Source organism: Hippopotamus amphibius, chromosome 7, assembly GCF_030028045.1.
Source record: "Hippopotamus amphibius kiboko isolate mHipAmp2 chromosome 7, mHipAmp2.hap2, whole genome shotgun sequence".
NCBI lineage: Eukaryota > Metazoa > Chordata > Mammalia > Artiodactyla > Hippopotamidae > Hippopotamus > Hippopotamus amphibius.
The window spans coordinates 47,859,294-47,885,570 of NC_080192.1; the positions used below are offsets into that span (position 1 = coordinate 47,859,294).

Consider the following 26,277-nt stretch of genomic DNA (forward strand, 5'->3'; position numbering starts at 1 on the left):
ATGGATTCCTCTTTGGTAACTGAGCACAGTAGAAGGTCATCCACATGTCGTAAAAGGATTGATTTTTAGACTGGAGGGAGCTTACATCTTGGGGGAGTACGAGGAGAAATAAGAAGGAGCCTGAGTGAATCCTTGAGGCAGGACTGTCCAAATATGTTACTGATTGAGAAGCTGAGTCCCCCAACATCTAGTTCCCCTACAGAGTTTCTTTGTTCCCTTTCTTTTTTTTTTTAAATTGAAGAATAGTTAATTTACAATGTTGTGTTAGTTTCAAGTATACAGCAAAGTGATTCATGTATCTATCTATAGATAGGTAGATAGATAGATAGATATCTCCACATTTATTCTCTTTTAGATTCTTTTTCCCCTAGGTTATTGCAAAATATTGAGTATAGTTCCCTGTGCTATACAGTAGGTCCTTGTCAGTTATCTATTTTATATATAGTAGTGTGTATATGTCAATCCCAAACTCCTAATTTATTCTCCCCCCTCCTCTTTCCCCTTTGGTAGCCATAAGTTTGTTTTCTATTTCTGTGGGTCTATTTATGATTTATACATAAGTTCATTTGTATCAATGTTTTAGATTCCACATATAAGTGATACATGATGTTTGTCTTTCTCTGACTTAACTTCACTTAATATGATAATCTCTAGGTCGACCCATGTTGCTGCAAATGGCATTATTTCATTCTGTTTTATGGTACTTTATTCCCTTTCTTGTCCTGCCCTGTTTCCCTCGGGGTTGAGGAGTAGCAAAGAAAACTGGGGGTTGAAAATGAGTAGGATACTTCCCAGGTACAAAAGCCCCTTCAGGTCCCATGGTTCTTGTTTGTAGGAAAAGGCTTTGGTCTCCTAGGCCTTCCCTGAGTTTCAAAGAGCAGACTCAAGCAGTTACTAATTAAGGAATTGAGGGAATGCAGAAACAAAGGAAAAGCAGTCAAACAAGAAAAGTAATGATAGCTTAGGCAAGAATTCAGTGATGAAACAGTCCTAGTAACTCCTCAAGGTATATATATATAAACTAATGGGATGCATACCTTTGAGTTGTTCTGTAGAAACTAAGACCCCCACCCAGGTGGAGGTTGGTGACTCATGATGACCACACGCATATAGACCCCAGACTGGTCAGAACCAGAAGGTTGATGATTAAGATTCCCAAAACATTACCTCACCACCAACCAATCAGAAGAAAGTCCATGAGCTGCAACCCTCACCCCAAATGTTGCCTTTAAAAAACCCTCCCCTCAAAGCCACTGGGGAGTTGAGTCTTTTGAGGATGAGCCACCTGTTCTCTTTGTTTGCTGCCTGCAGTAAATGCTGTACCTTCCTTCAGCACAACCTGGTGTTAGTAGCTTGGCTTTGCTTCTCACAAGCAAGCAGACCCGAGTTCAGTTCGGTAACAATTGTTCCAAGTAAAGAAAAATAGATGTTGGTTGTTGGGGTCTAGGAATGCTGCAACATGCTGAACAAAGGTCATAACAGTGAACTATTTTGAGTCTGATGGCATTTGTGACAAAAGGAAACAACTGAGAAACTGGGAAAACAATCTTGTTAATAGCTCTTAAATCCTAGACAAATCTCCTTCCCCATCCATTAGGTTTCCTAACTAGCAGGATCTGTGTGCTGCAGGGGCTGGTACAGGTGATGATTAGCCTTTGGGTGATTGCATTTTCTGCTATGAATGTGAGGCCCTGTATGGCCTCAGGATTCTGTGGGTATTGAGGTAATTTAGGAAGAGGTTTAGTAATGTCTGTCTGCATCTTTTGTAGGCTCTGCACTTGTTATTCTCCCAATGTCAGCACTAGAAGTCACCCACAGATTTTTGGACATCTTGATTAATTTAGGGGACTTTTGTTGGAATTCTTCCTCTTCTGTATCAAGAACAGATTGCATGAACATAAAAGATAAGGTTGAGGTTGGTCAGGAAATTCTAAAGTGAGGTCTCCATTGGAAGCAAAACTTATTAATCTGTCTAATGTAGAAATAAGATCTCTGCCCAATGGATTGACTGGGGCTGTGTCAAATAGCAAAAAAGAACACTTTTCAGTAAAAGATTCCAGAGTCATTTGTACTGGTTAAGATAGAAATTCTCTCTGAACTTTATTAGCTATCCCCACTATGGAAACCTCTTTTCCACTCTGAGGTATTTATTGGCCTATGAGATTGGGGTTTAAAGTAGAAAGACTAAAAAAAATTAAAAAGTAGAAAGAGTAGCTTTGATATCAACTAGAATTTGAATTTGACAAGCTTTCTCATTAACTTTATTTTTTTAATATTTATTTATTTATTTATGTATTTTTGCACCTAGAGACATGTGGGATCTTAGCTCCCCAACCAGGGATCGAACCCAAGCCCCCTGCATGGAGTCTTAACTACTGAACCACCAGGGAGGTCCCATCTCATTAACATTAATTTCAGTTTCCCCTTGGTCATTTAAGGAAATTACTGGTAATAGTTTACTGGAGAATCCCTTGGAATCCTGTCAACTATGGGGACAAGACTTAGGGGGGCCCTCCCTTGGGAGTAGATATGGGGGCACTCAAGTTGAAGAATTTGCATAGGACTTTGGAGGACAATCTTTTTTCCAGTGTCTCAGTTGATTTCAAATGAGACAAAGGTCCTTAGGCCAGCATTTTGATGGAGGACCCCTAGAAGGGTGTATTACGAGAAGCTGAGGTGTTATTTTAGGTCTCTGGCCTTGGAGCTGTTATAGCTGTAAGGCCAAGAACTTGGCAGATTGTTGTTTGTAGTCTTGCTCTAAGATCCTTTCAAAATGCTTGGTTATGGTTATGAACTCAGTCAGAGTGGTAACCCCTCATCCTATTTTCTGCCTTTTTATCAATCCACTAATCTCAGAGATAACCATTTACAAATAGGGTAGCTAGAGCATGTTGGGTGACCCTACTTATATGGAACCTGGAATTCCACAGGAAGAGGGCTTCTAAGTGGGCCTTAAAATGTGACACAGATTCATCTTTCTTTTGTTAGCGTGACTGAATACTTAACCAGTCGGTGCAGGCAGGGAGACTCTAGGAATGACTTGTGAAAGATCAGTGGATATTTTGTGAACTTTTTCTGGTCAAGGATCTCGAATATTGTCTTCAGGAGTTTGCCATTTTGCTTCCTGCATCCATTTTTGGGCTTCACCGGGGCCTATGAACACGTGCACAAGTTGATAAAGTTCTGGCATCCTGGGACCACAGACCCCAATAATGACTCTAAATTCTTCAAGAAAAAGAAAAACTTTGGGGGATCCTCCAATTTAGGAAATTTCTTAACTATGACCCTTAGTTCAGTCTTTGACCAAGGGGTGAAAGATACCTAAGGAGGTGGTCTGCAACCTCAGGTATTTTTATTTTACAAAGTAACCCTTTGGGACTTCCCTGGGGGTGCAGTGGTTAAGAATCCGCCTGCCAATGCAGGGGACGTAGGTTCAATCCCTGCTCCAGGAAGATCCAACATGCCACAGAGCAACTAACCCCGTGTGCACAACTGCTGAAGCCCATGCACCTAGAGTCCATGCTGCACAAGAGAAGCCACCGCAGTGAGGAGCCCGCGCACTGCAACAAAGAGTAGTTCCCGCTCACCACGACTAGAGTAGGCCCACATGCAGCAACAAAGACCCAATGCAGCCAAAAACAATAAATATATTTTTAAAAACAAAAATAAAAAAAATAAAAGTAACTGTTTAATAGTCTCTTCAGAGTGGAAAGGCAGTTCAGACAGAGAATCAATATGGTAAAGAAGAAAAGAGGGGAGAAGTGTCACATCAGTCTTATTTTCTTTTGTTTTAGGTGCCTCTTGTATTTTTATTTTTTTTTATTTGCCTTTTATAACAAGTCTTTTAATGAAGCTATTTTGGAATCTTGAAGCCTTTTAGAAGTTTCTGCATCCCAATTCAAATAGGTATTCCATTCTGTTTGATTAAGGAACTCTTACTTTCAAATGAATGATTTTGTCATGGAACATTCCCCATAATGGCCATTGTAATTCTAGCTTGTTTCAGTAATATATTTCCATTTTTGTAGATATTTACAGCTTCTAAGATTATAGTTCTTGGACATGAAATAAGCAGGTGCGCTGGAAGGTGGCATGCTTGTTTCTTTAGAAATTAAAGATCCAATCGCTTTTAGCTGGCCTTTATCTACACAAGACAAACAAATATGTGCGCCTTAACACTCCAGCAGTCACCAGTTACCGCAGCTTGGCCAAGAAGAAGGCTCTGTGTGCTCCACCAACAATTCCCAACGTGCAACCTGGGACTGGAAGAAAGGATTGAACAAGCAGACCTCAAATGGAAGCTGCAGACTGATTCCAAATAAATGAGGAATCGCAGCTGCCCCCAGTGGTTCCCAATGTGGAATCTAGGGAAGGATTCCAAACAAATGGGAAACAGCCCACCAAACCGCCAACAGTTCCCAAAGTGCAATTTGGTAACAGAACTGAGGGCTGAGGGTTTCCAATCAAAGGGGGAATTGTGGCTGGAACTACCGTCAGCTCCCATTGTGGAACCAGTGATTCTAGACAAATAGGGAATGGGTTGGAAAGCCATTTAGATTGGGGGCTCAACACAGAGCAGAGTTCAAAACTGAAACTTACCTACAACCTTTGAAATGGTGAGAACGCTAGTGAACTCAAAAAGGGGTTCACAGGTACCATGCCTGTGTTTCTTATTGTCCTCCAATGTCGTTAGACGTTCACTTCAAATCTCACTGCTGCCACCGAATCTGTTTTAAAAACTAAACCAAGTGAATTTTAAAGATCTGATTGGCTTTGTTGAATATTCATGAATCAGGCAGCATCCCACCCCGCAAGTAAAAGGGAATTCCAAAGGGATACAGAAAGGGAAGGAATTTTAAGGGCAGGACAAGGAAGTCATAAATAGAAAAAAGAATTATTTCAGATTAGATCATCTTCCTTTTGGAAAAAAAAGGGTCTTATTAGTTGAGTTAGCTCATCTTCCTTTGGGGGTTAGAGAGGAACCATGAGAAAGAGTACCTTATTGGTGCTGACCAGAAAATTCCTGACAGACTGGTTAAGACTACATTTCTGGGGGAAGTGGAGGCTTCACTTAGATTAGGTATTAAACTGTGGGTTAATGTGTGGCCTAGCATAAGTGACTCCATTTTGGGCCTGTGGTTTTCTTTTAAAAACATGAAATCAGCACCAGACAATATGTAAACAAATGAATATAGTTGTATTTTAATAAAACTTGTTTTATGGGCACCAAACTTTAAATTTTGCATCATTTCCATGTGTCATGAAATATTATTCTTGTTTGGATTTTTTAAATCATTTAAAACTATGAAAGCCATTCTGAGCTCAAGGGCTGTACAAAAACAGGCAGCTGGTTGGATTTGACCCTCAGGCCATCGTTTGCTGACGCCTGGCTTAGTCACTTTCCCGAGGCCACACAGCTAAAAACGGTGGACCCCAGCATCAGAGGCAGGTGGTGTGACTCTCTAGTCTGCACATTTAACATCAGTCTCTCATTTTGTAAAAAGGTACTAGTGTTGAAGAATTGAGTTAATAAGACTGCGGGAAATATTGAAGACTTTGAAATAAGGAAAAAAGACTACTGGAGAGTCTGGACTTCCTAGCTGGCACAGTGGTTAAGAATCCGCCCGCCAGAGCAGGGGACGCGGGTTCAAGCCCTGTTCTGGGAAGATTCCACATGCTGCAGAACAGCTAAGCACGTGAGCCACAACTATTGAGCCTGTGTGCCGCAACTATTGAAGCCCATGCGCCTAAAGCCCGTGCTCTGCCACAAGAGAAGCCATTACAATGAGGAGCCCGCACACCACAATGAAGAGTAGCCCCCGCTCATATCAACTACAGAACGCCTATGTGCAGCTACGAAGACCCAATGCAACCAATAAATTAAATTATTTAATTAATTAATTTTTTTATAAAAAGACCACCGGATAGTCTTTCAGTGGAATGCTGGAGTCTCCAAGAATGTGCTAGGTCATTTTACAAGTCTGTATGTTGTAGCAAAGCAATAGCAATGCAAATAATTCTTGACTATAGAAATGCGAATAAATTCTATCTTGTGGAGGGGCAACACTGCCCCACTGTGAAAAAGTCAGTTTTGTCACCACTTATAAGTTCATTTCCGTGTTCCTGATCTATACACATGTCTGTTCTTTGGATTCTCCTTTGAGCTGGTTATAGCATCTGCATGGTTCCATCAGTAAATAATGAGTTAAATCTTTCACACGCATTCATTCGATACCTGAGTGAGAATCAGGATTTTACCATTTCAAAAATTACCCTCTAACAGTTCTGAAGGTCTTCGTGAGATGCCCAATGGATTCACCCGACAGAGCTGGTTGTGCTGCAGGAAGGAGGACCCCTTCCGGGGCCCAAGAGTGGCCTCTTGTCTAATTCTCAGAAGTGAATCGTCCAAGGAGACACATGTGCTGACAAGCAAGAGACTCTATCGGGAAGGGGCGCCCAGGTGGAGAGCAGGAGGGTAAGGGAACCCAGGAGGACTGCTCTACCATGCGGCTCGCAGTCTCAGGTTTTATGGTAATGGGGTTAGTTTCTTCATTGTCTCTGGCCAATCCCTCTGACTCAGGGTCCTTCCTGGTGGTATACGCATCTCTCAGTCAAGATGGATTCCAGGGAAAGGGATTGTGGGAGGTTGGCAGGACATATGGACTGGCGTCTCCTCTCTGCTTTTGACCTTCCCTGAATTATTCTGGTTGGTGGTGGCTTGTTAGTTCTGTGTTCCTTACTAGGACCTCCTGTTGTAAAATAACTCACACAGGTGGTTACAATGGTTCCTGGCCAGAGCAGGGAGTTTCAGTAGTGGTTCTCCCAACAGTTGAACTCTCTTACTCTCTGTTTTACTTTTTTCTTTTTTTTTTTCTTTATTTTATTTTTGGCTGTGTTGGGTCTTTTTTGCTGCGCACAGGCTTTCTCTAGTTGTGGGGAGCGGGGACTACTCTTCATTGCAGTGTGAGGGTTTCTCATTGCAGTGGCTTCTCTTGTTGAGGAGCATGGGTTATAGGCGCTCGGGCTTCAGTAGTTGCAGCACGTGGGCTCAGTAGTTGTAGCACATGGGCTTTGTTGCTTCACAGCAGTGGGATCTTCCCAGCCCAGGGATCAAACCCGTGTCCCCTGCATTGACAGGCGGATTCTTAACCACTGCGCCCCCAGGGAAGCCCACTCTCTGTTTTTCTAATATTAATTGTATCTCTACTAATTTTGTGTTTTGATTTGTTTATGGCCAATAAGTTTTTCCTCATTGGTGAGAACAATGACTGGGAATTTGATTTATGGTCTATTTAGTAATTTCTGTAAAGGGATTATTGGATTACAGAGATCTGTAGACATGTGTTGATTCTTTTTATGTTGGTATGTCTGGTTGACTATTTTGAGCTTAAAGGTGAGAGGGAGATTTGAAGAAGCTACACTGCTGGCTTTGGAGACAGGGTCAAATGCTACAAGCCCAGAAAAACAGGTGGCCTCTAGAAGCTGGAAAAGGCAAAGAAGTGTATTCTCTCCTAGAGCTTCCAGAGGGAATGCAGCCCCTTTATTTTACCCCTTTTCAGACTTCAGACCTCCAGAAGATAGTAAATTTGTGTTATTTTAAGCCACTAAGTTTGTTGTGATAACCTCTCATTGACTGAGCTGTCGCCAGGCAAGCAGAAATTCTTTCTTCCTCCTGCTGGGTGGTAAAATAGTAACCTTTTTCCTGTTGGAGTTGCAAGGAATATCTTTTCCTTTTGGGTCTGCAATTGGGGTCAAGTGATAAATGTGAGAGCTCCCCTTTCTGGCCTTCCAACTCCATTGTAAATGATATTTCTGTTCATTAATTTTCACACTGCCACCTGAAGCCTGTCTGTCTCTCCTCTCCTCCTGGCTGGCTTTTCCACTTTTTCTGTTTATAAGAAGTGTCCTGAATGGACCGCCCACCAAGTTCCTCACTCTGGTCTGAGGATGACCTCAACACTGGTGGAAAGCCGAGATGATGCACACACCCTGAGCGGAAAGAAGTCCTTCCTGAAGCAGCGTTCCAGCTGTGCACCTCCCAAAAGACGTCCTCCCCCAACTGTGCTCTCGTGATACTGTGATATAATAAGAAATATATATTTGGTCTTCCTCCCCAGTGTCTGGCACAGAGCTCCTAAAACCTTTGTAATTTCCTAAGTGATAAGAGGTGAAAGGAACATCTTTTGTTATAGTATTTCGTTTTTGTTCCCAGATCCTAAAATAGCTCTAGAGCAATAAAGGTGGAAGGAATATATTTATAACAAGCCCCTTCCTACCAGCAATAAGTTTATGTTAACAAAGGGATTTTTGAAAAACCCCTCAGGATGGGAGCTTTTTACCAGGGAAACCAACCACGGGATTGGAGCGTTGGAACTTCTTTTAGCCCCACCTCCCCACCTCGAGGGAGGGGAGAGGGGCTGGGGATTGAGTTAATCCCTAGTGGCCAATGATTTAGTCAATTGTGCCTACCTAATGAAACCTCCAGAACAATCCTACCTAAAGGGGTTCGGAGAGTGTCCAGGTTGGTGACCACATCCACATGCTGGGAGGTTGCACACCTGGAGAAGGCTTGGACGCTTCTCTGCCCCATCCTGCATACCGTGCCTTGTGCATCTCTTCTGTTTGGCTGTTCTTGACTTGTATTTTTATTTTTTTTAGGAGTTGATTTACAATGCTTCTTTAGTTTCAGATGTACAGCAAAGTAATTCAGATACACACACACACACATTCTTTTTCAGATTCATGGAAACCTCCAATTTGTTGCCAAGTAGGACAGGAGTTGTGGGTAAGCTGGGGACCTACTGCTTGGGATTGGCATCTGAAGTGGGGACAGTCTTCTGAGACTGAGCACTTACCCTGTGGGTTCTGACACTACCTCCAGCAGAGAGTGTCAGAACTGAGTTGAATTATGACACCCAGTTGGTGTCTGCAGAGAACTGGAGAATATCTTGGCATGGAAAACCCACTGGTTTGGTGTCATAAGTGTTGTGAGTAGAAAGAGAAATGAAGTTTTCTCTCGCATTCCTTCTTCCCTCCTTCAACCTACAAAATTGGACAGTCCTTCAGAACTGCCCTTTTAGACTCACAGACAAAATAGGAATACTTCCTTATTATACATTGCTATCTTTTCTGGTCTCCATACAACATGCACAGATTTTGTTTATAGTTGGCCGTGGTGGGGGAGCTATTTTTATTTAAAAACAAAAAAGAAAAAGTTATGAGATAGCAATCCCAGTTTTGTTAAAAAAAAAAAAAAAAAGTGTGTGTGTGTGTAAGAAGATACTGGCATTTATGGTGGTCATTTCCGGTGATAGGGTTAAAGCTGATTTTAATCGTTCACTTTCATCATTTTCCAATTAATTACAAAAATAATTTTTAAAACCCAGATACATCATATATAACATCCTCATATTTTTAATTTTTTCATGATTTCTCAATGATCCACCAAATTGTAAGGAAATCATGAGTGAGAAGCATGCAGGTCAGATTGATTTGTATGGGGACCAGAAGCACATCAAATAACCCTAAAAACACTTGTCAGAGCTGCAAAAATAAAACTAAAGAACTAAGGATCTGGACCCAAAACCAGGCCATGCAGCTGTGTTCCCAGTACATTAAATAGCACGTGACACACAGATGGTGCTGAGTAAATGAACAAGAACTCTGAGTGGCCTCTGTTACACAGAAGTTATCCTCTATCACACTGTGCATGAATTTTTCTCTCTTTTTGGTCCAATTCAGTGGACCTCTAGAGAAGGAACCCTCTCTCCCTCTTTCCTCTACCATGCAGGAGTTGGCATATCAGAGGAAGCACAAAATGTTTTCATTCTTGAAAAGAGTGGTGGAAACTGTATACACTTCATTTATAGGCTTCAGATAGACTTGGCCCCAAATCTCAGCTTCCCCTTTTCAGTTGAGGTCTGCTCTCTATGGAACATCTGCATATATCTATCCACACAGACACACTGGGAATTCAGAGGAGTTTACCTCCCAGCTATGTGGCTCTCAGGGATACTGTTTTCTCTGCTGTCAAATGAAGCTGGTAACTACCAGCCAGGGTTGCCTGCAGCGTTAAAGGAGACAGTGCTCAGAAAGCATCTAGATGCTTGGCAAACATAAGCTGCTGTTGTTATTATTATTATTGTTGTTGTGTTGAATTGGATTTAAAGATAAATGACTGTTCTATACTGTTTTCTGAAATCTATTTTAAATCAACAAACATCTGTATATGGCAGGCACTGCACTAGGTAGGAACTGTTAGGATTAAGAAGGTGGGTAAAAATCTGTTACTGTGCTCTTAGAAATCATTACCCATAGCTTTACGAAGGTAATCATGTTTTCCTTGGCAACACCAGCCTGGGATAAAAATTGTCAGAAGTACAGTCCCAGAGCTGTATTTCTTAAGTTCTGCCCAACCTACCCAATCATAGGGACCCCAACTCTTCTCAAATTCCATCTAAATTCAGTGCATCAGCTTTGCTGGCCAATGCATCCTCTCATCCTGGCATGTAGTATGGCTCTTGCTGGCAAAAGTAGAGCTCCTGATGAAACCAAAACCATGCAACTCAGGTTGGGACTTGAACCTATAGTCTTTTAATTGAGATTAAAAGACACACCTGGTCTCAGGACTTAAGCTCTGGTTCTTGATGTCTCACTGCAGAAAGAATTCAGTGAAAGACAAAGTGATAGGTAAGAAGTGGATTTATTTAGAGAGAAACACACTCCACTGTCTGGGCCATCTCAGAGGGTGAGAGGCCGTGAAATATGGCATGGCTAGTTTCTATGGGCTGGGTAATTTCATAGGCTAAATAAGTGGGAGGATTATTTCAACTGTTTGGGGGGAAGGGGGCGGAGATTTCCAGGAATTGGGTCACCACCCACTTTTTGACCTTTTATGGTTGGCCTCAGAACTGTCACGGAGCTGGCGAGTATGTCCTTTAGCATATACTAACGTATTACAATGAACGTATAATGAGGCTCAAGGTCCACTGGAAGTCGAATCTTCTGCCATCTTGGACCCAGTTGATTCTAACCAGTTTCTGTCATGTCCTATGGCTATGTCATTCTTTTAAAGGTTGTGCCCTGCCCCCTTCTCTCCTGTCTCACTGACACCAGGGGAGGTCTCCAATCCTTCCTGGGTCTAGTTGCTTTCTAGACCCTTTCCCTGTACCATCTGTCTTTCTACTGGGATTAGGTCCAGACAAGAGCATGAGAATCCCCACTTCCCACATGAATGCCTCACTGGAGTGAAGACAATGAGACTTCACCTGTGAGGAGGAACAACAGTAGAGCAGCCATTCTCTTGCAACAGCTTGTAGAGATGCTATTAGAACTATTTTTGTTTTCACCTCTCCTCCTCAGGACTCTCTCCACAGTCCTGATGAGGAGCCCTTGGTAAGCAACACAGTCCCCACTGTAGGAGAGCAGAATTTACCACCCTAAAATATGTCTCTTTCGCATATTAATTGCTTTAAGATGTTATTTTCTGAGAAACAGCAGACTTGGGAAGAGCTCTACAAACCAAGTAGGAGTTTCTCTTTTGTAGGAAACATTTACATTTGTAAAGAAAATCTTCACTTGTAAGGGTATTGTTGCAGGAATCGATCCCACGAGAAACCAAGCACCGCACTAGGAGGGTTGGAGAACTCAGGTTTATTGAGCTGGCGGCCCCAGACGAGCTAACGCTCCAAAGTTCTGGGCCCCATTCCAGGTGAATTCTCTCCTTATATAGGTTAAGACACATAGCTACAGTTGGCATTAATTGATTGGCTACTCAGTTTCCATAGATTACAGGTGATTACAGAGGGCGGGAATTGCTAGGGGTTACCTGCAAAGGGTTTTCAAACAAAGGCGAGCAGGGGCAGGAACAGAACATTCCATTTCTGGTTGATTGTTAAAGTATTTTGTCCTCACTCTAGTGCAGCAAGCAGGTTTTGCAGCAGCAGAGCAGGCATAAAGCTATGAACTCCAAATTTCCCTCATCAGTATCTCCCTCTTGGTGCTTAGAAGAAGAGGATGACCAAATCTCCAGACACAGTTATCAGTAGAGAAGGCAAAGACTTAAATCTGTGTCACAATCACCCTTGTTTACTGTGCTTTTCCTGATAATCTCCCATAACTGACTCTCCCTACCTTCAACCCCTCTTTTGTCTTTAGCTGAGGATGATATTGAAGATGAAAGCTTGGACCATTTTGGCAAGTTACTCAGTTTTTCTGGGTTTCTGCCTTGTATACATGTTATTAAACTTTGTTTCATTTTCTCCCATTAATCTGTCTTATGTCAATTTTAGTTCTTAGACCAGAAGAACCTATAAGGGTGGAGGAATATTTCTTCCTCCCAGACACTGCTTTCCTCTGGGCTAATAACATGGTTCTCACTGCCTGACTTCATTTCCCCCAGGGGCCTCCTTGGTTCTTCCTTTGATCCTTTTCTGGAGAGAATTTCCTACCAAACTTCTAGACACACCCGACTCCTGAGTCCTTAGACTCTCAAGATGGAACCCCTGCTGCATGGTAACTGAAATACAGGCAGAGCAAAAACTATGCTATTTTTTAAATCACATCTCTGTAATTAAGCCCTAGACCCTTCAACTGTACCCCAAGTAATGTGGTTTCAAGACCCTTCTGTTCTTGAGTTATTCTCTCAGGACACTTTATAATGTGTCGATTGTTTAAAAAAAAATTATTCTGACACTTCTTTAAAATGTTAAGGAAGACTTTAAGACTATTGCAATTGAGGTATTGTAATAGGGGAGAAAGATTCAGCTCACCTCCATATATAGCCAAGACAGCTGGGGGTTTATAGCCAATGGGCTGAGCGAGGGGGTCAGTGGATGGAAAATTACTAGGAGGCAACATCAAGGGTAGGAGGATTCTAACTAAACTGGACTAGGTAGGCTGAGGATAAGACATGGGCCAACGTCAAGCCCTAGTCAAAAATAGCTCTCAGAGGAGCCAAAGTTTGGCCAAGGAGAGAATCTTTGTCACAGTATTGCCTGTTTTAAAATGTGGGTGCTAATTGGATAACCTAGAAGAAATGGATAAATTCTTAGAAAAATACAATCTTCCAAGACTGAACCAGGAAGAAATAGAAACTATGAACAGACCAATCACAAGTACAGAAATTGAGGCAGTGATTAAAAATCTCCCAACACACAAAAGCCCAGGACCAGATGGGTTCACGGGCGAATTCTATCAAACATTTAGAGAAGAGCTAACACCCATCCTTCTCAAACTCTTCCAAAATATTGCAGAAGGCGGAACACTCCCAAACTCATTCTACGAGGCCACCATCACCCTGATACCAAAACCAGGCAAAGATGTCACAAAAAAAGAAAATTACAGACCAATATCACTGATGAATATACATGCAAAAATCCTCAACAAAATACTAGCTAACAGAATCCAACAGCACATTAAAAAAATCATACACCATGATCAAGTGGGGTTTATCCCTGGGATGCAAGGATTCTTCAATATATGCAAATCAATCAACGTGATACATCATATCAACAAATTGAAGAATAAAAACCATATGATCATCTCAATAGATGCAGAAAACGCTTTTGACAAAGTTCAACATCCATTTATGATAAAAGCTCTCCAGAAAATGGGCATAGAAGGAAATTACCTCAACATAATAAAAGCCATATATGAGAAACCAAAAGCCAACATCGTTCTAAATGGGGAAAAACTGAAAGAATTCCCTCTAAGAACAGGAACAAGACAAGGGTGTCCACTCTCACCATTATTATTCAACATAGTTTTGGAAGTTTTAGCCACAGCAATCAGAGAAGAAAAAGAAATAAAAGGAATCCAAATTGGAAAAGAAGAAGTAAAATTGTCACTCTTTGCAGATGACATGATATTATACATAGAAAACCCTAAAGACTCTACCAGAAAACTGCTAGCACTAATTGATGAGTTTAGTAAAGTAGCAAGATACAAAATTAATGCACAGAAATCTCTTGCATTCCTATACACTAACAACGGAAGAGCAGAAAGAGAAATTAAGGAAACGCTCCCATTCACCATTGCAACAAAAAGAATAAAATACCTAGGAATAAACCTGCCTAAGGAGGCAAAAGACCTGTATGCAGAAAACTTTAAGACATTGATGAAAGAAATAAAAGACGACACAAACAGATGGAGGGACATACCATGTTCCTGGACTGGAAGAATCAACATCGTGAAAATGAATGTACTACCCAAAGCAATTTACAGATTCAATGCAATCCCGATCAAATTACCTATGGCATTTTTCACAGAACTAGAGCAAGAAATCTTACAATTTGTATGGAAACACAAAAGACCCCGAATAGCCAAAGCAATCTTGAGAAGGAAAAATGGAGTTGGTGGAATCAGGCTTCCTGACTTCAAACTATACTACAAGGCCATAGTGATCAAGACAGTATGGTACTGGCACAAAAATAGAAAGGAAGATCAATGGAATAGAATAGAGAACTCAGAGGTAAGCCCAAACACATATGGGCACCTTATCTTTGACAAAGGAGGCAAGAATATACAATGGAAAAAAGACAGCTTCTTCAATAAGTGGTGCTGGGAAAATTGGACAGCAACATGGAAAAGAATGAAATTAGAACACTTCCTAACACCATACACAAAAAGAAACTCCAAATGGATTAAAGACCTACATGTAAGGCCAGACACTATCAAACTCCTAGAGGAAAACATAGGCAGAACACTCTATGACATCCATCAAAGCAAGATCCTTTTGGACCCACCTCCTAGAATCATGGAAATAAAATCAAGAATAAACAAATGGGACCTCATGAAACTTAAAAGCTTCTGCACAGCGAAAGAAACCATAAACAAGACTAGAAGGCAACCCTCAGAATGGGAAAAAATAGTTGCCTGTGAAACAACGGACAAAGGATTAACCTGCAAAATATACAAGCAGCTCATGCAGCTTAACATCAAAAAAGCAAATAACCCAATCCACAAATGGGCAGAAGACCTAAATAGACATTTCTCCAAAGAAGACATACAGATGGCCAACAAACACATGAAAAGATGCTCAACATCACTAATTATCAGAGAAATGCAAGTCAAAGCCACAATGAGGTATCACCTCACACCAATCAGAATGGCCATCATCACAAAATCTGGAAACAACAAATGTTGGAGAGGGTGTGGAGAAAAGGGAACTCTCCTGCACTGCTGGTGGGAATGTAAGTTGATACAGCCACTATGGAAAACAATTTGGAGGTTCCTTAGAAAACTAAAAATAGAACTACCATATGATCCAGTAATCCCACTCCTGGGCATATACCCAAAGAAAACCATAATCCCAAGAGAAACATGTACCATAATGTTGATTGCAGCACTCTTTACAATAGCCAGAACATGGAAGCAACCTAAGTGCCCATTAACAAATGAATGGATAAAGAAGATGTGGCATATATATACAATGGAATATTACTCAGCTATAAAAAGGGAGGAGATGGAGCTATATGTCATGAGGTGGATAGACCTAGAGTCTGCCATACAGAGTGAAGTAAGTCAGAAAGAGAAAGACAAATATTGTATGCTAACTCACACATATGGAATCTAAAAATGGTACTGATGAACTCAGTGACAAGAACAAGGACACAGAGCAGAAAATGGACTGGAGAACTCGAGGTTTGGGAGGGGGCGAGGGGTGAAGGGGCAGATGAGATGAAGCGAGAGAGTAGCACAGACATATATATACTACCAACTGTAAAATATATAGCCAGTGGGAAGTTGCTGTATAACAACAGGAGTTCAACTCGAGGATGGAAGATGCCTTAGAGGACTGGGAGGGGGAGGATGGGGAGGACTCGAGGGAGGGTGGGGGGGGGAGTTGAGTGAGGGAGGGAATACGGGGATATGTGTATAAAAACAGATGATTGAACTTGGTGTACCCCCAAAAAATAAATAAATAAATAAATAAAATTTTTTTTTAAAATGTGGGTGCTCTGGGTATTCCCTGGTTGTCCAGTGGTTAGGACTCCACACTTTCAGTGCTGAGGGCCCGGGTTCGATCCCTGGTTGGAAAACTAAGGTCCCACAAGCCATGCAGTGGCCAAAAATTAATTAATTAATAAAATAAAATGTGGGTGCTGGAACTGAACAATGTAACACAGACATGATCTGATCAATGCAGGGTCTAGAAGGGTTCTGTCCTTTCTTAATGTGAATGCTAAATTTCTCTATCATCTAAGGTTGATGTGAGATTGTTGAGTAGCTACAGAACCCCATTATATGATCGGCTCATAATTAAGACTGCAGGCAGCTCAAACATCGGGTGTTTACTCATAAGAACTCTCTCTTTTCAGTTTTTCAATCATCATACTACTAAAGCTGAAAACTTGGCCTCTGTGCATCAGTACTGCATCAAATCTTGGAGACTGCTTTGGGTGAAGTAGAAAAGAATAGCTTTGTTGCTTTGCCAGGCAAAGGAGGACACAGTGGGCTTATGCCCTGAAAAACTGTGTGTCCCAACCTGGGAGGATTTGGTGCTTTATAGCAATGGTTCAAGGGAAGAGTTGCTGATAAAAATCAGGGTGTGTTCAGGGACTGCACTCCTTTAATCTGGTCTCAAGTTGGTCTCCTGATGAGCTTCTCTAGGTTATCAAACTGTGATTGTCTCTGGAATGAAGAATGCTAACATCTTCCATTTGTTGAGGGGTTTAGTTCTGTAAAGAGCTCAAAGATATTTTATGTGTATCCCTTGAGGTGGAACCAGGACCCTGCCCCAAGGTTGCACTACTGTTTCTTGGCTGTTCCTCCCTTGTCTCTGCAGCCCCTCCCTTCCCTGATTAGCAGCTGCTCAAATCTGCCCTTTAGAACTCAGAGAAGGTCATGGAGGCTAGAGTCTATTCCCTACAAACAAGAAAAGGGAGACACAGAAAGATTTCCATGTCCAGGAGTCCCACAGTGTCCTGCTCAGTTTCATTACCCAAATAACCTTGCTCAAATATAGACTTGAATGTGTTCCAGCTCCAGCCCTGGAGGTTGCAGGACCAAGATCTTGGTGCCCAACAAGAACCAGATTGCCACTTAGGAACTCCTTTTTAAGGAGATAGTGATGGTGTCCAAGAAGGATGTCCACACTCTTAAACGCTCTGTTGGTGAGGAAGAAAATTCCCTCTACCCTCCCAGGATCTCCTGACTAGTCTAGGGATTAAATTGACATGAGTCAGATTAACAGGAGAAAATCAAACAAAGTTTAGCAACATGGGAGAAGCCCAGGAAAACTGAGTAACTCACCAAAATGGCCAAAGCCCTCATCTTAAATACCACCATCAGCTAAAGACAAAAGAGGATGTTGAGGGTGGGACAGTCAGTTATGGGAGATTACCAGGAAAAGCAAGTAAACAAGGGTGAGTGTGATACAGATTGAAATGATTGCCTTCTCCATCGATAAGTGTTTCCAGAGATCCTGGTCATCCTCCTCTTCTAGCAACGAGAGAGACATCCTTACAAATGGAGATGTCACTTACAAAAGGGCAACTCCTACTAGGTTTTCAGACCCCTTCCCATGTCTGCTGTTTCTCAGAAAATACCCACCTTAAAACAATTAATATGCCAAAGAAACATATGTTAGGATGGCAAATGAGCCAGAGGATGAGAATGTGCCCAACCTTCACATTATGAAGGCCATTCACTCTCTCAAATGACAAAACTCTGTGAAAGAACAGTTTGCCTGAAGATGTTTCTACTGGTACCTTACTGAGAAGGGTATTTCTCATCTCTGTAATAACATCCTCCTGCCCCCTGAGCCACAGCTGTCTAGAGACTGGCAGGTCAAGTCCAATGGTCTGGAGAGAGAGACTCACCTGAGGGGAAACCTACAGAGACACCTACAGAGAAGCCCTGTTCCCCCTGGTGTGGACAAGAAAGCCAAGGCTGGGGCTGGGTCAGCAACCAAATTCCAGTTTAGAGGTTAATTTGGCCATGGACATGGCCAGCCACCTCAGTAAAGCTGGAGGAGATTGTTTTGTGTTGAATAAATCTATAGCCAGAAAAATGTGTGTGTGTATATTTATATATATAACAAGCAGGACCCTGTGGGACACTTCTGGGTACAAGAACCCCTCTGTGTCCCCTGTTTTTTCTTTGTAGAAAAAGGCTTTGGTCCCCTAGGCCTTCCCTGAGTTCCCAAAAGCAGACTCAAGCAGTTGCTAATTAGGGAAGTGAGGAAATGTAGAAACAAAGGAAAAGTAGTCACAAGGTGATAGTTGAGCAATAAAACAGTTTTAGTTCCTCCTCAAGTGATATACAAAACAATCTGATGCATATCTTTGAGTTGTTCTGCAGAAACTAAGAACCCCCACCCAGGTAGAGGATGGTGACTACATGCTAACCACAAGCATGTAGACCCCAGACTGGTTGGAACCAGAAGGTTGATAATTAAGATTCCTGAAATATCATCCTGTTACCTCACCACAAACCAATCCAAAGAAAGTCCACAAGCTACAACTCTTACCCTAAATATTGCCTTTAGAAACCCTTCCCTGAAAGCCATCAGGAATTTTGGATCTTTTGAGCATGAACTGCCCATTCTCCTTGCTTGGTGCCCAGCAATAAACACTGTACTTTCCTTCACCACAACCTGGGGTCAGTTAATTGGCTTTGCTGTGCAGTGGGTGAGCAGACCCAAGTTCAGTTCAGTAACAATATCAACTTCTAATTATCTACCCAATAAAATCTATCCACTTTAGCACAGCACATAAGCTCATCACCACATAGGTCAGTGGCACCTGCAGTATTTGTGGACAGAAGTATGGGGTAGCATGGGAGTCATATATCACTATAGTAATGCTACCATGGAGAGAGCACCTCAAAGATGAGCTGGCACAGCTACATTCTACTGCCTCATGTCCCTGGATTTCTGATACCTTGTATATTTATCTCCAATATAACTTTTATATTATATCCTCCAGTTTTTCTCATGCTCTTATTTGTATTCATTTCTTTGATACCTTAATACAAAGGTTCCAAAACTTTCTCCATCTGTGGCATGCTTAGTGTCTTGGTAATTTTTTGGTGTCCCTAGGCCAAAAGAAATACCTAATAGTTCCATTTGTTAATTAGGTCTAAACAACTTAATACATATTTATGTCTCTACAACTTAGTGGCTGTTTGTAAAAAATTGTATGTGGGAATTGAAAGAAAAATAATAGTTTATTTCATTCTTAAATAACCAATATTACTCATTAATGGATATGTAGCCTGTTAGGCATTGGAGAGCTTCTCAAACCTGGTGATCAGACTTATTAAAAATGATTAAAGGAGACAATTTAGGTGATACAAACAAACTTTATTGAACACTTCGGTGCAAAGTAGGGTAGGTGGCAGGAAGCTTTTATAGGATAAAGGATAAGAAACAAGGAAAAGAAAAATTAAAAAGGAATAAGGAATAAGGAAATAAGTCTAGAGCCCAGAATTGGCTTGGTGTTTGGGGATTGGCTGCCTGGATATTCTGTGATTCTGGTCAAGCAGAACATTTACAGGGACACGAAAGTCATCTAAGTTTTGGTTTGCTGCCGTGGCACCCAGGGCAGGAGTGATGCCAAAAATTCGGCCTCCATGCACCAGTGCTGAATCAAATTTTGGAGACAGTTTTTGGTGAGGTACAAAAGAATAGCTTTATTGCTTTTCACTGGGACACAGCAGGCTCATGACTCTCAAAACTGTGTGTGTCCCAATCTGGGAGGATTTGGTAAGGAGTTTTGTTGTTGTTGTTGTTTATTTTGTTTGTTTTGGCCACAGTTTGCAGTATCTTTGATCCCTGACCAGGGATCGAACTTGTGCCCACTGTAGAGGAAGCATTGAGTCCTAACCACTAGACTGCCAGGGAATTCCCTGGTGAGGAGTTTAATAGCAATGGTTCAAGGGCAGGTTTGCTGATAAGAATAGAGTGTGTGCAGGTCCTGCACTCCTTTAATCTGGTCTCAGGTAGTCTTCTCCAGAATGAAGAATGCTAACATTTTCCATTTGTTGGGGTTTTAGTTTTGTAAAGAGCTCAAAGATACTGTTATGTGTATCCCTTGTGGTGGAACTGAGGCAGGAGACAGATGAGCCCCCAGGGCAAACAGTCTGAGTTTGTTCCCTGTGGACCAATACTCTGAGACAGGAATAACAGGACAATTGGGAGAGGAGGCTGGGCCCTGCCCATAGAGAAGATAAGAGATCATGTATTCCTCATTCTCAAAGTCAGCAGACCTCCCCTGACCACACTTGTGCAGAAAGCCTCCTTGGAGGTCAAAAGGGGACTGATGTCAAGTGGCCAAACCTACCCATAGGCCTCTTTGGTGGAATCCGTCTTGGCTAAAAGATGTGTATGCACACATGGGAAAATCCTGACATACACCAAAAATGGACTTTGAATCAGGCAAATCAAAATGATTGGTCAAAGGAAACACAGAAGAAATACCCCATAAAAGTGATTCAAACTGCCACGAGGGCGCCACTCTCTCTCTGAGCCCACCCATGTGTCTATCCACACATATTCTGCTCTTTTTTTCCCTAATAAATACTTTATTTGTTTCACTACTTTCTATCTTTGTGGGAATTCTTTTCTGCAAAACCGTAGGGCCAGGGCCTTGTCACTGACCACTGGTCTAGTGACTAGGATTCAGTGCTCTCACCACCGCTACTTGACCTCAATCACTGACCAGGAGTTGAAACCCTGCTTCAAGCTGCTGCCGGCTGAGGCCACACGAGATCAGAACCAGGACCCTGCCCCAAGGCTGCACGATTGTTTCTTGACTGCTCCTCCCTGTCTCTGCAGCCCCTCCCTTCCCTGATTAGCAACTGTTCAAATCTGCCCTTTGGGACTCAGAGAAGGTCATGGAGGCTAGAGTCTATTCCCTACAAACAAGAAAAGGGAGACACAGAAAGATTTCCATGTCCAGGAGTCCCACAGTGTCCTGCTCAGTTTCATTACCCAAATAACCTTGCTCAAATATAGACTTGAATGTGTTCCAGCTCCAGCCCTGGAGGTTGCAGGACCAAGATCTTGGTGCCCAACAAGAACCAGATTGCCACTTAGGAACTCCTTTTTAAGGAGGTAGTGATGGTGTCCAAGAAGGATGTCCACACTCTTAAACACTCTGTTGGTGAGGAAGAAAATTCCCACTACCCTCCCAGGATCTCCTGACTAGTCTAGGGATTAAATTGACATGAGTCAGATTAACAGGAGAAAATCAAACAAAGTTTAGCAACATGGGAGAAGCCCAGGAAAACTGAGTAACTCACCAAAATGGCCAAAGCCCTCATCTTAAATACCACCATCAGCTAAAGACAAAAGAGGATGTTGAGGGTGGGACAGTCAGTTATGGGAGATTACCAGGAAAAGCAAGTAAACAAGGGTGAGTGTGATGCAGATTGAAATGATTGCCTTCTCCGTTGATAAGTATTTCCAGAGATCCTGGTCATCCTCCTCTTCTAGCAACGAGAGAGACATCCTTACAAATGGAGATGTCACTTACAAAAGGGCAACTCCTACTAGGTTTTCAGACCCCTTCCCATGTCTGCTGTTTCTCAGAAAATATCCACCTTAAAACAATTAATATGCCAAAGAAACATATGTTAGGATGGCAAATGAGCCAGAGGATGAGAATGTGCCCAACCTTCACATTATGAAGGCCATTCACTCTCTCAAATGACAAAACTCTGTGAAAGAACAGTTTGCCTGAAGATGTTTCTACTGGTACCTTACTGAGAAGGGTATTTCTCATCTCTGTAATAACGTCCTCCTGCCCCCTGAGCCACAGCTGTCTAGAGACTGGCAGGTCAAGTCCAATGGTCTGGAGAGAGAGTGACCTGCAAGACTCACCTGAGGGGAAACCTACAGAGACACCTACAGAGAGGCCCTGTTCCCCCTGGTATGGACAAGAAAGCCAAGGCTGGGGCTGGGTCAGCAACCAAATTCCAGTTTAGAGGTTAATTTGGCCATGGACATGGCCAGCCACCTCAGTAAAGCTGGAGGAGATTGTTTTGTGTTGAATAAATCTATAGCCAGAAAAATGTGTGTGTGTATATTTATATATATAACAAGCAGGACCCTGTGGGACACTTCTGGGTACAAGAACCCCTCTGTGTCCCCTGTTTTTTCTTTGTAGAAAAAGGCTTTGGTCCCCTAGGCCTTCCCTGAGTTCCCAAAAGCAGACTCAAGCAGTTGCTAATTAGGGAAGTGAGGAAATGTAGAAACAAAGGAAAAGTAGTCACAAGGTGATAGTTGAGCAATAAAAGTTTTAGTTCCTCCTCAAGTGATATACAAAACAATCTGATGCATATCTTTGAGTTGTTCTGCAGAAACTAAGAACCCCCACCCAGGTAGAGGATGGTGACTACATGCTAACCACAAGCATGTAGACCCCAGACTGGTTGGAACCAGAAGGTTGATAATTAAGATTCCTGAAATATCATCCTGTTACTTCACCACAAACCAATCCAAAGAAAGTCCACAAGCTACAACTCTTACCCTAAATATTGCCTTTAGAAACCCTTCCCTGAAAGCCATCAGGAATTTTGGATCTTTTGAGCATGAACTGCCCATTCTCCTTGCTTGGTGCCCAGCAATAAACACTGTACTTTCCTTCACCACAACCTGGGGTCAGTTAATTGGCTTTGCTGTGCAGTGGGTGAGCAGACCCAAGTTCAGTTCAGTAACAATATCAACTTCTAATTATCTACCCAATAAAATCTATCCACTTTAGCACAGCACATAAGCTCATCACCACATAGGTCAGTGGCACCTGCAGTATTTGTGGACAGAAGTATGGGGTAGCATGGGAGTCATATATCACTATAGTAATGCTACCATGGAGAGAGCACCTCAAAGATGAGCTGGCACAGCTACATTCTACTGCCTCATGTCCCTGGATTTCTGATACCTTGTATATTTATCTCCAATATAACTTTTATATTATATCCTCCAGTTTTTCTCATGCTCTTATTTGTATTCATTTCTTTGATACCTTAATACAAAGGTTCCAAAACTTTCTCCATCTGTGGCATGCTTAGTGTCTTGGTAATTTTTTGGTGTCCCTAGGCCAAAAGAAATACCTAATAGTTCCATTTGTTAATTAGGTCTAAACAACTTAATACATATTTATGTCTCTACAACTTAGTGGCTGTTTGTAAAAAATTGTATGTGGGAATTGAAAGAAAAATAATAGTTTATTTCATTCTTAAATAACCAATATTACTCATTAATGGATATGTAGCCTGTTAGGCATTGGAGAGCTTCTCAAACCTGGTGATCAGACTTATTAAAAATGATTAAAGGAGACAATTTAGGTGATACAAACAAACTTTATTGAACACTTCGGTGCAAAGTAGGGTAGGTGGCAGGAAGCTTTTATAGGATAAAGGATAAGAAACAAGGAAAAGAAAAATTAAAAAGGAATAAGGAATAAGGAAATAAGTCTAGAGCCCAGAATTGGCTTGGTGTTTGGGGATTGGCTGCCTGGATATTCTGTGATTCTGGTCAAGCAGAACATTTACAGGGACACGAAAGTCATCTAAGTTTTGGTTTGCTGCCGTGGCACCCAGGGCAGGAGTGATGCCAAAAATTCGGCCTCCATGCACCAGTGCTGAATCAAATTTTGGAGACAGTTTTTGGTGAGGTACAAAAGAATAGCTTTATTGCTTTTCACTGGGACACAGCAGGCTCATGACTCTCAAAACTGTGTGTGTCCCAATCTGGGAGGATTTGGTAAGGAGTTTTGTTGTTGTTGTTGTTTATTTTGTTTGTTTTGGCCACAGTTTGCAGTATCTTTGATCCCTGACCAGGGATCGAACTTGTGCCCACTGTAGAGGAAGCATTGAGTCCTAACCACTAGACTGCCAGGGAATTCCCTGGTGAGGAGTTTAATAGCAATGGTTCAAGGGCAGGTTTGCTGATAAGAATAGAGTGTGTGCAGGTCCTGCACTCCTTTAATCTGGTCTCAGGTAGTCTTCTCCAGAATGAAGAATGCTAACATTTTCCATTTGTTGGGGTTTTAGTTTTGTAAAGAGCTCAAAGATACTGTTATGTGTATCCCTTGTGGTGGAACTGAGGCAGGAGACAGATGAGCCCCCAGGGCAAACAGTCTGAGTTTGTTCCCTGTGGACCAATACTCTGAGACAGGAATAACAGGACAATTGGGAGAGGAGGCTGGGCCCTGCCCATAGAGAAGATAAGAGATCATGTATTCCTCATTCTCAAAGTCAGCAGACCTCCCCTGACCACACTTGTGCAGAAAGCCTCCTTGGAGGTCAAAAGGGGACTGATGTCAAGTGGCCAAACCTACCCATAGGCCTCTTTGGTGGAATCCGTCTTGGCTAAAAGATGTGTATGCACACATGGGAAAATCCTGACATACACCAAAAATGGACTTTGAATCAGGCAAATCAAAATGATTGGTCAAAGGAAACACAGAAGAAATACCCCATAAAAGTGATTCAAACTGCCACGAGGGCGCCACTCTCTCTCTGAGCCCACCCATGTGTCTATCCACACATATTCTGCTCTTTTTTTCCCTAATAAATACTTTATTTGTTTCACTACTTTCTATCTTTGTGGGAATTCTTTTCTGCAAAACCGTAGGGCCAGGGCCTTGTCACTGACCACTGGTCTAGTGACTAGGATTCAGTGCTCTCACCACCGCTACTTGACCTCAATCACTGACCAGGAGTTGAAACCCTGCTTCAAGCTGCTGCCGGCTGAGGCCACACGAGATCAGAACCAGGACCCTGCCCCAAGGCTGCACGATTGTTTCTTGACTGCTCCTCCCTGTCTCTGCAGCCCCTCCCTTCCCTGATTAGCAACTGTTCAAATCTGCCCTTTGGGACTCAGAGAAGGTCATGGAGGCTAGAGTCTATTCCCTACAAACAAGAAAAGGGAGACACAGAAAGATTTCCATGTCCAGGAGTCCCACAGTGTCCTGCTCAGTTTCATTACCCAAATAACCTTGCTCAAATATAGACTTGAATGTGTTCCAGCTCCAGCCCTGGAGGTTGCAGGACCAAGATCTTGGTGCCCAACAAGAACCAGATTGCCACTTAGGAACTCCTTTTTAAGGAGGTAGTGATGGTGTCCAAGAAGGATGTCCACACTCTTAAACACTCTGTTGGTGAGGAAGAAAATTCCCACTACCCTCCCAGGATCTCCTGACTAGTCTAGGGATTAAATTGACATGAGTCAGATTAACAGGAGAAAATCAAACAAAGTTTAGCAACATGGGAGAAGCCCAGGAAAACTGAGTAACTCACCAAAATGGCCAAAGCCCTCATCTTAAATACCACCATCAGCTAAAGACAAAAGAGGATGTTGAGGGTGGGACAGTCAGTTATGGGAGATTACCAGGAAAAGCAAGTAAACAAGGGTGAGTGTGATGCAGATTGAAATGATTGCCTTCTCCGTTGATAAGTATTTCCAGAGATCCTGGTCATCCTCCTCTTCTAGCAACGAGAGAGACATCCTTACAAATGGAGATGTCACTTACAAAAGGGCAACTCCTACTAGGTTTTCAGACCCCTTCCCATGTCTGCTGTTTCTCAGAAAATATCCACCTTAAAACAATTAATATGCCAAAGAAACATATGTTAGGATGGCAAATGAGCCAGAGGATGAGAATGTGCCCAACCTTCACATTATGAAGGCCATTCACTCTCTCAAATGACAAAACTCTGTGAAAGAACAGTTTGCCTGAAGATGTTTCTACTGGTACCTTACTGAGAAGGGTATTTCTCATCTCTGTAATAACGTCCTCCTGCCCCCTGAGCCACAGCTGTCTAGAGACTGGCAGGTCAAGTCCAATGGTCTGGAGAGAGAGTGACCTGCAAGACTCACCTGAGGGGAAACCTACAGAGACACCTACAGAGAGGCCCTGTTCCCCCTGGTATGGACAAGAAAGCCAAGGCTGGGGCTGGGTCAGCAACCAAATTCCAGTTTAGAGGTTAATTTGGCCATGGACATGGCCAGCCACCTCAGTAAAGCTGGAGGAGATTGTTTTGTGTTGAATAAATCTATAGCCAGAAAAATGTGTGTGTGTATATTTATATATATAACAAGCAGGACCCTGTGGGACACTTCTGGGTACAAGAACCCCTCTGTGTCCCCTGTTTTTTCTTTGTAGAAAAAGGCTTTGGTCCCCTAGGCCTTCCCTGAGTTCCCAAAAGCAGACTCAAGCAGTTGCTAATTAGGGAAGTGAGGAAATGTAGAAACAAAGGAAAAGTAGTCACAAGGTGATAGTTGAGCAATAAAAGTTTTAGTTCCTCCTCAAGTGATATACAAAACAA

The 26,277-nt window shown here is 42.3% G+C and overlaps 3 pseudogenes; all 3 read left to right on the forward strand.

Moving 5' to 3' along the window:
• Positions 1–6,302: 6,302 nt before the first annotated feature.
• On the forward strand, positions 6,303–17,966 carry LOC130857610 (40S ribosomal protein S10-like; annotated as a pseudogene).
• A 2,999-nt stretch (positions 17,967–20,965) lies between these two features.
• Positions 20,966–21,970, forward strand: LOC130857611 (40S ribosomal protein S10-like; annotated as a pseudogene).
• A 2,997-nt stretch (positions 21,971–24,967) lies between these two features.
• LOC130857612 (40S ribosomal protein S10-like) lies at positions 24,968–25,972 on the forward strand (annotated as a pseudogene).
• Positions 25,973–26,277: the final 305 nt, after the last annotated feature.